General features: G+C 42.2%; 1 protein-coding gene across 2 annotated transcripts in view; it reads right to left on the bottom strand.

The window, feature by feature from the left end:
• The window catches only part of plce1 (phospholipase C, epsilon 1), a 77,849-nt gene extending 68,162 nt beyond the window's left edge, over positions 1–9,687 (bottom strand). For both annotated transcript variants that reach the window (XM_076760289.1, XM_076760290.1), the window contains exon 1: positions 9,581–9,687. The gene's annotated coding sequence lies outside the window, so the exon portion shown is untranslated. The remainder of the gene's footprint in view (positions 1–9,580) is intronic.
• Between the last annotated feature and the right edge of the window lie 5,553 nt (positions 9,688–15,240).

Genomic DNA, 15,240 nt, shown 5'->3' with positions numbered 1-15,240 from the left:
CTTCAGCCAAAGGGACGACACAGACAAGCGCTCCATTCATAAGAAAACAGTGACTTCAACCTTCATACAACTTCCTCCTCTTTGCAGCTCAGCTGTTGCAATATTTGAGGACATTCAAAGAAGACAACCTTCAATGTTGGGACATGTTCAATTCAATGCCAGAACATTGTTGCACATATCTACAATGGCACTTACTGACCTCAGCACAGCAACACAGGCAATCATTACAGTTTTACAGGGGTTGCTGAGACAGCTGTAAAAGAATGAGCCACTCGTGTAGCAATAAATAGGGGACATTTTCGGAGACATGCCAAGATTCAGAACTTCCCAGAAATTAATTAACATCTAGTAAAAGTGAAATGTTGAAGAGGGCAAGGAAAAGTGGTTACATGAAGATTTTTATTAAAAATAGGGTTTAATAATCAATATAATGCAGCTAATAAAAAGAGTTATTTTGCATAAAAAACATGCAAAACTACTTGCTGGAAAATCGTTTTACCATACTTTTCGTAGCACATCAACACTGCAAAATCAGACTGATGGAAACAGAATTTTTAGCATTTCATAAGACAGATTTGGGAATCTGGGAAGAGCTTTGGTGATCACGGGATTTCTCTTAAATAAACCAATGACCTCTCTTAGACATAAAAAGTTGGAAACACTCAGTTTCTCCTGCATGGTATAAGCAACATTTATCACATTTACTGAAATAAATGCAGCACGCCTGGAGCTACACAGACTGAGAGCACACACCTGAGGACCTCTGACCGACACACGTGCTGCGCTGGTTTTCTTGCAAGACCTCAGATAAAATATGCTGAGCAGCATTTTCACCTTTTATGTTTGAGGGGAAACCTCTCCACCGCAGCTGAGCGAATCAAAACTTCAGGGCAGCTTTCAGGGGAGCATGTCTTAATCAGCACGTTACCAGCAATCATGTCGGATTACATTGTTTTCAGTCTTCACTGTGGTGACAGCCCACCCAGGTCCATTACAGGAAGAATCTCATCTGCGTGTGTCATAGTCAACCAACAGGTCCAACCAGATATTTCATAAAGTACAAAACTTTAGCCACTACATGCAACACTGTACAATATCTCTCCACAGAGCCTGTGTTACTGTTGTCATTCCTGCTTGATAAGAAGCTAACCTTTTAGCATCAACTCAAATGTTTCACTTTTTTTGTCTTTCTTTTATATTGAAAGTAAGAATAAATAAATACTACAATAACACCTTTCTGTCAACTTGTGCGTACATGTCTATATTCCTAATTGCCTGAAATCACAAATCAAGTTTGGTATGTATGACTTGTTCTGGGCACTAACCTATCATTGAGCTTGGGTGTAGTTATGAAAGGGAGTGCAGCAACCATTGCACAGGCAAGTCATAGCAACTGCTCCAATTGGGGGGGGAGCAAAGCGAAACAAAAGTGCAGTAAAACTAAATGCACAGCAGACAAGGTGCTATTAAAAGCATGCAAAAACAGCAATCTTCTGTTTGGAAAGTGTGTGTTCGTCATCTGTTGCGGGGTTCAGGTAATGCTGTGGCTGTACAGATGTTCGCTGTCACATTAAGGCTGATGTCATCTGAGGACACAAACTGACACATGACACACTTTAGGGCATGAACCTGTCCAATTACAGGGCAGGAGGGCGGTACTAGCATAACAAGACGTTGCATACTGTAGCTTTAAATCCTGTAGCCATGTGCCTGGGGGCATGATAGACAGCTGTGCTTGCCATCAAGCTAATTTAAAAACACTCTGAAATTAGCAACAGGATAGCCTTTCCACACCGTGGTTCCTTAAAATGGAAGCATGAGGACTTAAAGTAAGGTTTGATATAGATGTGCTACAGCTGTTCATGAAGTGTTTATCCTCATGGCTGTATTTCAATCCTCTCATTTACAGAAATAGCAAATGAAATGGCAATAAAAACCAACAGCCACACAACACACCTGCTATGGGATTATTTCAAAGGGTGAAATTTGCAAATCAACACAGTTAAAAGTAGCCCTTGTAACCAGATGAACTGTGACCCCGGCCGGGGTAGCAAACGGCTCTTTCGGGCTAAATCTCAGCCTTGGGCTACACACACACACACACACACACACACACACAAAGGAAACCAGGTCACTCAGAGTGAGAAGTGCACTGACCAAGAAAACCCTCAATCACTTCTACTTCACTTGTTGTATTATATACGATATTGTCCAGCACATGACACTCACTTTTTTTCCTAGAAAATATCTCAAAACAGTAAAAAATCAAAGTACTCCAGTTTAATCTGATGACAATACTTACATGAATGTAAGCAACAAGCCTTGTAAAAAGTTTTGTAAAGCTAACGCTCCAGGCTTTCCAGGTAATCCAGGATTCCCGCTCACTGTTTTGCTGTCAACAGTGAGACACATAGCAGGAGAGTGAAAGAGTGTGTGTATGTGTGTGTGTGTGTGTGTGTGTGTGTGTGTGTGTGTGAGAGAGAGAGAGACAAAGACTGACGTGAGGGATGGGCCTTCCACAGTCAGTCTGCAAGCTCAGCAGCCAATCACAGTGTGTTTTCAGTGTGCATAATTTATTGACATAAACGTTTCACCTTGGCAGTCATGTGACTGACAGTTACAACACGAGGAGTGCAGTGACACACATGTGAAGCTGCTTCATCTCATCGAATACTATACTGTCCTAAATGAGATACTGTAAATCTGCAGTATGCTTCAGGACGTACATGCATTTGCTTTCTTGCAAAGAGTTTGATGAGAAGATCTGTACGGTAAATATGAGGCTATAGACAGCAGCTGGCTAGCTTAGTGTAAAGACTGAAAACAGGGGGGATCAGCGAACCTGTTTCTGTCCAAAGCTAACAAAATCCCCCTACTAGCACCTCTAAAAGTCAGCAATTTACACGTTAGATCTCATTTGGGAAATCTGTTTAAAAAAAAGAAAAAGGATGACAGTATCATAACTGGAAAGAGCCAAACTGCCTTAAACCTGCATTCATTCTGATGGCCAGCAGGGGGCGACTCCCCTGGCTGCAAAAGCAAGTTAAATCGTATGTAAGTCTATGAGAAACTGACCCTGTTTCTCACTTCAATTATTACTTCAACAAACAGTTTCCTGATGAGTTTATGGTCTCAATTGCTAGTTACATATCTTCTTCAATACAGCGTGACATTCATTTTATAAATTATGGCGCCATTCAGAGTCAAACAGAAGATAACACACGGTTTGCATTAGGGCGTGCCCACCTCGCGATTGGCACGTCATTCCCACTGCGTGTCCTCAGGTTCGTCAGGACAGAAGCGTAACTATAAATAATTCAATAAAAATTAGGGCAGTCATTTCTTCAATTCAATTCAATAACAGCAAAGGTTTGAAAGGCTTGTACGTGTGCAGTATACGGCTTTAAAAAGCTCGTTTACTTTGAAATAAGCCAAAGAAAAGTGATCTCAACTGCGCCACTGAAAAACCTGACAGAAGAAGGACAGACAGTTGTCTGCCCGTCTCGCTGTAAGACAGAACTGTTGGGTGCTCTGTCCTATGAGTTCCAACATTACCCGTGCTGCAATAAAGTGCAACACATGTTGATGAAAGCAAAAGGGGATGATCTCAGCACTTCTGACAGTCCTGAAGAAACTGGATATAATCAGAATCAGATGGTTAACAACAGAACTGTGGAATTTTTTTTATTTTTTTTTGAGTGTGTGTCAGTTGTTCCCTCATCTATCTCACATGGTTATTTCCAAACTGCCATACATCATTCAAAAAGTGATGTACAGTGTAATTTGTTTTGGAGCAATGATCTTTAGTGATGCCATGTAACACTGGCTTTCACACACGGGGCATGTTACAGTATTTCAATGCAGTGTAGAGTAGTTTTAGGAAATAAGGGCATCTCACAGCCATGAAGTTAAAATATCAATGACTGTCACATGATGACAAAACAGAGCAAATGTGTTTTATAGCCTTGGTTCTGTGATGGAGAGCCCATGTTCTGACACCATTCCTGCATCAGAGGGATATAATGACACTGAAGAGTGAACCTAATGGGGCAAACGCAAGGAAGCAGACTCCAATGCAATGTCCATGTCACCACATTTCAATACATGCTGCCATCAGCACTTGATGGCAGATCAACGCTCAAGGTGGTCATAGCTGATTGACTGATTTGAAAATGGGCCGCAGTTGTTTACAACTTTACAATTCAATCAGTAATTAAAATGATGGATTTAAACACTAATGCCCATTCAATCACACTGAGTAACACTTTGTTTTAATGAGTCTGTGTCTCAGGACGGGAACACTTTCTGAACCCCTGTCCTAAATCATTGTTTATCCCCTCAACAGGGGGGCCTTCACTCTCACATAAAAGCCTTTCCCTAATGTTCATTCATGAGGGATTATTTCACAACCCATCCAAACGATGACTCACCGCCTGGTATGTGATTAGGTCCAACTTCACATGGAGCGCAACAAAAGTAAAGCCCGGTCAGTGAGGTAGAACGCAGCACCATAAATTACTGGTAGTAACCTTTGCACTTCATATTTACGACCACTTTTAAGCTTACTTTGATGCTACACAGCCAGGGGATGAGGAAAGTGAGAGTAAACGGCATGGAAAATGTAAAAGCGCAAAACGAGAACTGGACTCAAACTGAGCTGAAATGCCTCTTATCCTCCTGAGCCTCCAAAATACTCCGCTAAATACTTCACACTAAGATTCAGCATTGGATCTTTAGCATTCCAGCAGCATAATAAGCAGGTCAGGGAGGGAAGGAATCCCCTCTTCCGTTGTGTCGGGGCCACGGAGGAAAAAAGGCATGCCATGTGAGCACAATAGACTGACGCTCCAACCGGTGTCACCCAACTGTAAAGAAAGAGCCTCGCAGTGAAAACACGGATTTCAATTAGGCTACTTTTCCAGTCACGAAGACTTCGGTGATGTCAAAAAGATGACTATTACTACTGCACAGAAAATGCCAAAAAAAAAAAACTTAGGAAAGGAAACAGATTAGACTTCCATGCATAATCTAAGAAGTATTTCAGTGGGCAACTGAGTCATAATAAATACAGAAAAAACAGGAAAAAACAACGCCGTAGAAAGAATAGTGCACATATTAGACAGCTAATGCAACTAGGTATGCACTGATACCATACTTCACATTGTTATCAGTCATAATCAAGCAAAAAAACACTGGACGAGCTACGAAAAAAATAAACGTTCAAATATTAACTAGTATTCCCTGAATCTATGAAAATGTGATGCAAAACTGCACAATATAGCTGCAGCGAGCTACAGAGTCATGTGAAAATAACAGCACCCATTAAAGAGGAGTTTAACTCATTGCATCATGTTCTCCGAGAGGCATCCAAACCACAGAACATAGTGATGACTTATCAAGAGTTTTGGACGTACTGAGAGAAGAATGTGTGAATCAGGTTGTATAAATGAAGAAAGATGCTCCGTGTTATTGAACTGCATTGGAAATCAAATGTGATCCAGTACCAGAAAATGCTGCACAGTTCCCTTTAAATCTTCAGCCTACTAACACACTCTTCATTCAAAGAACCCCCCACACGCCCCCTCTTTTTAACACAGGGGGGTCAGAGAAGAAAAGACACATCATATGACTACAATAGGATCGCATTCCTTAAACTGGTCGAGGCCGAACAGAAGCTGACGAATTGCAGTGCAAAGACATAAAGGGAGAGATCAGTGCAATAAAAGTGCTGTAAAAACAAACACTATGTCAGTCTTTCTGATTACAGCATCAATAACTTATAACTTCATTTGGATTATTGCATCATTATGAAAATGACCGTGGGTCGCAGAGAGAAAACTAGACCAGGCTCTGATCAAAAAGCTGAACCAATGCAGCACTGACTGAGTCTCAACCCTGCTAACGCCTGATTTTTAGTCACAATAATCAAACTCTAACTTTTAAAAAGGAGTTACAACCATCAGACATGAACAGTTCATTTTAAATTTCACCTTCTTAATTACACATGATGAGAGTCAGCCATCAGCAACAAACTCCAAATACCAGAAGATTAGATAAAACAACATAATTGCATTAATTACGGTAATAATTACTTTTTGCAGCTGGAACATCTAAACAGCGCCTTGAATGGCAACCTAATTCCAGTTTGAGCAAATTCAAAGAGCTCGAATTGGCCCGAGCACAGCGGGTCGAACCCGGCCAGCTTTGGCCAGAGAATCGCAGCTCAAGCGGTTAAGACCTGATGGAAAAGTGCTTTCCATCTGCTGGCCTGTAAATTTCAGCGAGGAAAATGAAGCTGAGTGGAACCTGTACTTTATCCATAACCAGATAAACAGGATGGCATCCCCCTTATTAGCAGAATGTAAAGCACGCATTATCCTTCACTTGAAGGGAGTGTTATTAAATCTTTGGATTAGGATCAAAAATGAGTCACATCCCAGTTTCTGGTGGCTGCCCACATAACAAGAGCGCTGGTTGTGTTTATTATTAGTCATGGTCACATAATGGGGCCAAACTGGCAAGCTTTCTCAGATTAATGAATTTGGGCATCCTCATTTTGGCCTCCTGGACCGCAGGGGCTTTCTTAAATACTAAAGACTGACAGTTGACTCATCTGAAGAGGCGACGTGAGCCTACACACCCTGAAAATCTTTAGCACTGTGATCTGTCAGGACCAATCGAGGCAGTGTTTTATCAAACCAGCCACCAGGAGAGCCCCTAAATACTTAAACAACTACACGAGAACCAGGGGAACACAGAGGATTTAAGTGAGGGAAAACAGTCCGCCGTCCCATTACCAAACTCTAGCACCATGGAGACGATGCTGATAACCAAACAGACCTTGAAACAATAATGAAAAAGGAAAGGAAAAGTCAGATGAAACATCATCCTGCAATCCTTCACAGGTTACCCTTCATTTTCAACACAGTGTCCCTCTGCCAGTAATAAAGTGAGAGGCTGGGTGCAGTGGGAACAGCACTGCAAACAGAACAGACTTTTCATGCGAGGACCAGGAGAACATATGGCTTTGATTAGAGGGCAGGGCAGACAGAGACTCCAGTGGAAACTGCACAGAACGAGTGTGTGTGTGTGTGTGTGTGTGTGTGTGTGTGTGTGTGTGTGTGTGCATTAGTGTAACAACAGAGGGAGAGGGCTGACTCAAGAAGGAGTGACTGTATTTTCATGGAGGATGAGTGTGTGAATGCTGGTGTGTGTGTGTGCGTGCACTCATTAGCAAAGAGAAAAAAAGGATGACTCAAAAGGGGGGAGGGGGCTGCTGAACTTGAGGAATAGAATGAAATGAGTGCCAGTATTTGGGAATGTGTGTGTCTATAACAACAGAGAAAAAAAAAGTGTTAAGCGTTACAGAAGTGAGCAACGCCAGCAGAAATGATGTTGAGCCGCGTCCATGTCCTCTGAATATGGTGCAAGACCTTCACGGTGACCCTGCAGCCAGCGGTTAAAGGTTTTCCATAAACAAACAAGACACTTAATGCTGTTGGTAAAAAAACCAAATGAGCTGGCCTGTGAAGTCAGTCCTGTGCAGTCAGCTATTTCTGATAGACTAAAGATTATGTAAGCGTATGGCAATCACGGAGCATATGCTTTAGCCTGACTATAATCAAAATGTCATTATTCATTCTCATTAGCCACTTTACGTCCCAGTTGTTGCCAGACAAAGTTCATATCAGAGGCTAGTTTGAGCTGAGGAAAATATGGTTTTAACGGTGAAGCCAGATGACTCTGGTGCAAGGGATCTGGCTTATATATCTGGATGATTACATCCAGTAATTGCTTTGTTCTGTGTTTTTTCCCCCTTTGCCGAAAATCTGATCATGTCCACATATGTTGCCTGTATGCAAGACAGCATGAAATGCATATTATTATGAATAGCTGAAGGGGAAAACTACTTGAATCTTTAGCCCTGGCAAACATGCCGGAAAGTCAAATAGGTGCGACAAAATTGTATTAACAGCTATGGCACACAGTCTGCTGCCTTTAAGGGCTAAAGGGATGCACATGGATGCGCAATCACACGAACGATGCAGCACATATTCTTGCCACCAGTCTCACACTGATCGGCGGGTGGTGGAGGGAAAATGCAAATGAGCATAGGAATGAGCCAGCTAAAGGCAGGGCAGGACAGGAGTACATGGATGTAAACAATGCAGGATTACAAATACTCAGAAACGCATCTGTTAGACCTCAGGGATTTGTGGGAAGCATTTTGGCAAGAAACACTTAAAGAAAAAACTCAACAGGGCACCTTTAATTTCTAAAACACAGGTAATCAAAGTGCAGCAGCAGCTTGATAAACATTGCTCTGTGCGTTGATTAATCACCCATTACAGCTGCAATTAACACTCTTCCAAAACCACCCGCTAGAAAAACTGTGACATCACCAAGACCAAAACCTGGAACTGATCCACAGCTGAACAAGTGGGAAGAGCCCACTGGGTTTTCTGCAAGTTAGGATACACCAGCAAGTCTGAAAAAAAAAAAAACAAGTCCAACCAGTCTCCCATCCCATCCCTGTCTGCTCCACATTGTCTCAAGACAGTGCCACACCTTCTGCCCAACTGCTGCCTCACAATATGCCTTGATGTTGGAACGCACTCGTGACTGGAAGTTTGAATAAATATGCATAATGCAAACCTTATTGATTCGGGGAGAAAGTGATCCACCCTGTAAAAATACTGCACGCTTGTCCTAACTGTGTTGTAAGGATAGTTCCCTTTAAAAGAACATGGTCCTAAGCTGTGTCTCAAGAGGCCCTGTTATCCTGTTAGTGTGTGTCAGGCTGTCATATGGGCTATATTGTCTTCCTAAATTACCCATGTACCTTTTCCTGGCCCTGTGTCAGAGATTCGGATCTGGATCTGATTCATCTTTGCTGTGTTTCCCTTTCATTTCCTTTTGGATCTGAGAAATGTCTTTGAGTTTGAAGCAACTTTAGCTGCATCATCACATCCAGAGGAGCAAAGTATCAATCCCCAAGAGATGCCTGTCTATGTAAACACTGACCTGACCTGTCAGTCTAGAACACTAGCACGCGCGCGTGCACAGACAACTAGCAAATGAATCAAAGTGCGAGCAGCTTGGGTCAAAAATAATAACAATAAATCAAATTTTACCTATTTTTTGGCCAATGTCATTTAACACGAACAGCTTTGACCGCTCCACACAGGAATGCAAGCAGAGAAAAAACAATGGCTGACAGTAGTTTCAAAACTTTAACACCAAGGGCTCCCCCCCCCCCAAAAAAACCGTAACCTCTGCCCCTGTCAGCCTGTTTGTGGTTGAGGTGGAAGAGGTGTTCTCGGTTTAGTGTCCCGACTGAAACACAGTCAAGCTAGCAAACACATCTCACCTACATTCCTGTGTAGCACCGGGTAAACCCAAACGCATGCCACAACATTACTACTCTGGTTTGGGGTGCCTTGGTTGTTCCTGGACACCAGTTTAGGAACCGCTGGCACTTCGAGGAACTTCACAAACAAACCGCGGTGCCGACGTGCAACGCAGCCCGCTGAAAAGGTGTCTAACGTGACAGTTCGAGGATGTGGCGGCTCAAACTTACCGACCAGTGGTGTCAAGTCCAGTTATCATCCAGAGAAACTCACGCACGCTGAGTAGTTCAACACATGTTCGGCCAAGCAGTTGACTGACTCGCTCCGCAGGTCTCGCGGACAGACAGTTTATACAGCAGCTCGTGCTGCGGTGGGAAACCGCTCTCTTCTCTGGTGCCTTCAGGTGCTCCTCGGAATCCCGTGTTCCAAAATCAAAATCAAGAGCTTAAGATCATTTTGGTTTTAGTAAAATAAGTTCAATAGTTTTTTCAGAATTAAAATGCAGGCACGTGCACAGGCTAGCTGATAGATGGAATAGTATAGCTAAACATGTGGACTGACAAGCAGCTGGATGCACTGCTGCGTGTGATATTTACATCAGCGGACAGAAAAACCAGTTTGGGCAATTACACTAGTTAGAATGTGCTGTTGTGAAGAAGTAAAGCAATGAGTGAATGCCACAGATGTTTATCTTGCAGACTTGTAGCTCAAAAGCCATGAAAGGGCGGCATGTAATATTAGGAAGGAACAAGGTTCCATTACCAACTTGGCAAAACAGGTAACTGCTCTGGGTCCCCAAAGCCTCAGGTTGCCAGCATCTCTTTTGTTTTTACGTCATTAGATTAAGTCAAATATGTTTAGAAATTTGCACCACTAAAACAATATCTCCTGAGGTGGGTCATGCATTACTAAACTTATGCCTCTCTCATAGAGGCGCCCTGTTCACTTTTAAGACTTATTTTAGGTGATAGTGTGCTCACATGCTGCATATTCCAAAATTAAGTTGTTTAATTAAAGTACCACAAATTAACTGGCATTCAGAAAGCTTTAGGGCAAAAATAGTATTGCTCCAGCATAGGAGATTTGGCTGGTTTGGTATGTCACATGTACTTCAGTGTTATGATATATGAATTCATTCACGTTCCTCATGAGCGTTTGGAACGTTTAAAGCTAAATGGCAAATATATCCAACAGCACCCGAATGCAGCATCTCCTTCTCTCACAAGCCAACTGAGCTGCGGACAGGAGGACAATAACTGCGGCTCTGGGTTACTTTGTGGTACTCCGTGTGTGTGTGTGTGTGTGTGTGTGTGTGTGTGTGTGTGTGTGTGTGTGTGTGTGTGTGTGTGTGTCACCACATTGGAATGTCTGGCTACAGTTTCGCACCATAGACAGTGGTCCACTTCATGCAGAGTGCCGTATACATTGTTTCGTCAAGCCCAAAATGATGTATGTTTCATAGCAATTCAGCAATTCAGACTTCAGAGCTAATGTGCTCAATGTTATATAGACTTGCGCAGAAATATTTTCGACTACATGACAGAATTTTCCAGTAGCTGGTTGGCCCCACATAAGAGTCACCTGTTACCCAAATCAGTTGGCCCATAATCTAGAGCCAGATGTGCCTCCTCACCTCAGCCGAGTCAGCCAGATTTTTAATTTTTGGAATAAATCTTGTGATAATGTGCTCCTTTGGTTGTCAATGGCTAAATTCGCTTGCAACAAATGCACGCATGTGATTTCATTACTCGCCTGATCATTATTATTATTCGTGGTAGTTGTGGTATTGTAGCAGTAGTAGAATCGAAAGGTAGCAGCCTTTGAACGCACCGCCGCCCCGCCCCCGGTGACAGCGACAGCACGTGCTTGATGCCCCTTTCCGCTTCACAGCCTATAACTTCATTTATTTCAGCTTGGAAAATGAGGGATTATTTTCCTATTCCCTGCCGCTCCGCTGATGGGAAGTCTTATGCCATCCGACAGGAATGTGCAAGCCTTCCATTCCTCCACCTCTCCTCCACCCAGGAGCGCGCAAACCTTTGGGAATCCCCAGCTCGCTGATAAAAAGGAGGGCGGGGGGGCTTTTCCAGCGGTATCTACCATTTTTACATTCCACCATGCACTCAGTGACATACTTAAATATGACAGTGACCTTTGTCACAGCTCCTCCCGACTAACAACTGCACCGTCATGACTGTGACATTTTATATGACGGTGGAATTGTCACAAGAAAATGCAAATGGTATTAAATAACGTGCACTGACAATGACATTTGCACACATGCACACACTGAGTGGAGATGGATCTCACGTCCTTTATGAGTTTATTGCAGTATTCAGTCATTCTTCTTCAAATGGACCTTTGAAAAGATTCTGTATGAAGTTCAGTGATAATATTTGGATATATATTTCTTCATACAGTCACTAAACATCCCACGCTGGTCACCCAATGTTTGCCTTTAATAGTCTGCACAGTCTGTTCATAGCTTCATCTTTCATCTTTCTTTCCCAGGGGGTGTCTTTCTCTGCCTCTGTCTGCAGAGAATTAAAGATTGAAGACTAAAAATCACAGCTTTGCTCCTGATAGCGTTTCACACCTGCTAGGACCAACTGAACATTTTTACACAGCAAGCAGAAAAGACCACACTGGGCACTTAGCCAGGAGACAGTGAGAGTACAAATGTCTATAACAGAGACATACAGGTCAAGATGAATAATACAGATTGCATGTGTGCATGTGAGAGTACTGACAAGCAATGTAAATAAGGAGCTGTAGGTATAGTGATAATACAGAATCTTGTTAGACTATCTTACACACACCTCTGACCTCATCTGATAAGAGTGAGTACAAACCTGCGTGTCTTGCAAGGTTTTCCACAGTAAACTGCAAAATGAACTACAATTACTGTGTCCTATTTTTTTTTAACCTTACAGGCTTTAATGCTTGGTGGCAGAGAGGACAGACATCAGATGTTTTCTCAGCTTCTGCTGGGGTAGTAGACAGTGGTCAGAACTGCTTGATGCAGCTTGTTTTACATTTGTTCTAACAGAGCTGCTGCATTCCTTTCTATGGGTTGAAAGTCGGGCTTCAGGCCACACCTCGATCAAGAAACAGGTGTTCTTCCTGCCAGGGATAATGAGCAACTACTTGTGTGATATCATTGTTGACCTGACAGAGTCCATGCAGCAGCAGCAGCAACAGAAAGTTTCCCCGCCGTATCACACCCTACCACGTTTGAAAATGTGCAAAATTGCAGATCACCTTCAATCATCTTGTTTATCCTCTTCATGACCATGAAAAATTAATAAAACCACCACCACTTGCGCTACTTCCCAGTGTTTCCAGTGAGGTTGCGGCCAAGAGCGAGTCCTTCTTTTTTGTGGATCCTGCCCTCTGCTGTCAGTAAAGGTTCATTACATGTGCAGGAAGCTCCTGCACTGATGCAACATTAATACTAATAATAACGGTATTGAACATATTGAACATAGTAGTGGCAATATTAATACAATACGGGATTTATTTATTGTAAAGATGACTGTGCCTTTAAGACATGGATGATGATCCATGTTGAAACTGAACATAGAGGGCGACAATTACCTCTAAAACTGAGATACAAAAAAAAAAACTTTTCATACAAAAACTTGACAACAGCCTCAAGCTAGTCTTAATTCTACTCTGCAACAAAGAGCGACTCTGTTCTAGTTCAGCCTTTTTCACACTTCACTGAGCTCAGTGCTCAGCTCAAGAATTACCCAGCACCCGTAGCCTAGATCCAGAGTAAGGTTTATAACACCATCTGCGTGCAGTTAGCCTTCTATGGAAGGCACAAGCCTTTGTTCTGCAAGATATGGCTTACATGGCAGCACAACGAAACACAGCCATCCTGCATGAATGCACAATGCCCCATAATTGCGTTGTTTACAAACAAAGGGGAAATAAACAAAGGTGTAATGCTCACAGAGACAAATAACCTGCATGTACACGTGCGCACGCACACAATGACTACAATCCACTCAGCCAGGTACCATTCTGAGCAGCAGCTACCTGACTCAGTGGTTTGTGAAAAAGGTTCGATGGTCGTGGCCTGGTTTGGACAATTGTCACCCATTGAGTCATGAGTCGAGGCGGGGTGACAATGCGGGCTTCTGGGACAATGGTGTCCTGATGGGACAATGCCTCTGCACAGCTTGGGCCTGTTCCACAAGGTTCAGTCATTTAGAAAGATGTGAAGAAATGCGGTTTCTCAAGAGATTTATGAAAATAAAGCCTGGCAGAGAGAGTTCGACCGCACGAGACAATATGAGCTACTGAATATTAGAAGACCACAGACAATAAGATTATAACGTCATATAGGATTTATTAATAAATCATAATATACTAAATATAATCACAATGCAGAAATATATACATCTCATAGAATATGTTGATGTAATACAGTACAGAAATAGTAAAATAAATACTATCAAAGCATAGTTTAAAAACCGTAATAACAGCTTTAGTAGGTCTGTAAGGCTTATAGGTCTTAAAACAAATGTTTACCCAACCATTCGATGGAAATACAACACATTGTGCTTACGCTACCAGCATCCAAGTCAACTAAACTAATATTCTGAGAAGCAGAAATCAAAGCAATCAAACAAGAACATAAAATTAGCCTCAGAATGTCTAAAGTGATTGTGAACAACGATTTCAAAACCATCACAGGGCCTTGAAATAAATGCCTCCACTCTGAAGCATGACTGATGTTACTGTTCATGACTTACATCCCAGGGTTTCATACACAAAGAACCCAAACGAATCATTTTGGTATATTCTACTCTTGAAAACCAGAGGGTAGGATCAGAATATCATGCACTGATCCATTTTTAATTAACAGGTATTCTGTAAATCTCATAGGAGTGTAATCCTAATCAGAATAATGTAACCTCTTGTTGCATAACGGTGAGATGAATTTCAAACCACAGCAAATTGCATGGAAATAAACATCAACTGAACGTTTAAAGCCAAGAGCTTTGTCCAAGCTTCATTTAAGATGTCACATGTCACACTGTGCCCTGCCCTATAGGACCACTGTGAATACAAAAATTCCCCTTCATAAAGAAGAGATTTAAGGAGACAAACAAACGTCAAAGTCACTGGAAGCGTCACATTAGACCATCCGATTTAAGAAAACAACAACGCGCAAACTGAAGAGTTCACTTGCTACTGAAACAAAGTTTACTTCACAAAGAGACAAACTATAATTGGAGGCAAGTCTGATGATGGTGCCGTGCTGACACAGCTCTCAACAGGTCGAAGGAGAGCAGAAAACAGAGGTGTGTGAAAAACAGCAGGAAGGAACTTCAGGAAATCAAAAAGCGCTAATTGCCTTCCTTTTCTAGCACCCAATTAAACTCTTATGTAACTCAGGACTGCAGTTGCACAGAGACATCAAGAGTCATGACAGCGGGAAAGGCCTTGCTAAATGCTAAGAATACATAATGGTTATACCAGACACACCCCTTGAAATAAGGGTATTTTGGGGCTTTCCCATAAACAATAACATAAAGAACACCTTTTATTCAAGGTAACACTTCAGTGCCAAAGAACACAACACGTTTGCTTTTAGCAAAGGATCTTTTTCTTTTATATTTTAACACTATTACTAAGTCTCAAAGTGTTTTTTTTTTCTTTTTTTTCCTGGGAGTTAAACCCCACCTTGCCAGGAACGAGGATCATGGGTGATCATGCGGGGACGACAGACGTCCTCACGCTGGCACAAGAATCACACAGATGGTTTTTCAAGTCACAAAAACAACAACGCTCAAATGGAAATCCTCAACACCGGCTTTCTTCTCTAGGTCCTTGAATGAACAGAGGGAGTCCTTATCTAGCAGTCCTTGTGTGCAGC

Source organism: Chaetodon auriga, chromosome 20 (assembly GCF_051107435.1).
Source record: "Chaetodon auriga isolate fChaAug3 chromosome 20, fChaAug3.hap1, whole genome shotgun sequence".
NCBI lineage: Eukaryota > Metazoa > Chordata > Actinopteri > Chaetodontiformes > Chaetodontidae > Chaetodon > Chaetodon auriga.
This window is presented reverse-complemented; position numbering and strand designations above follow the sequence as displayed.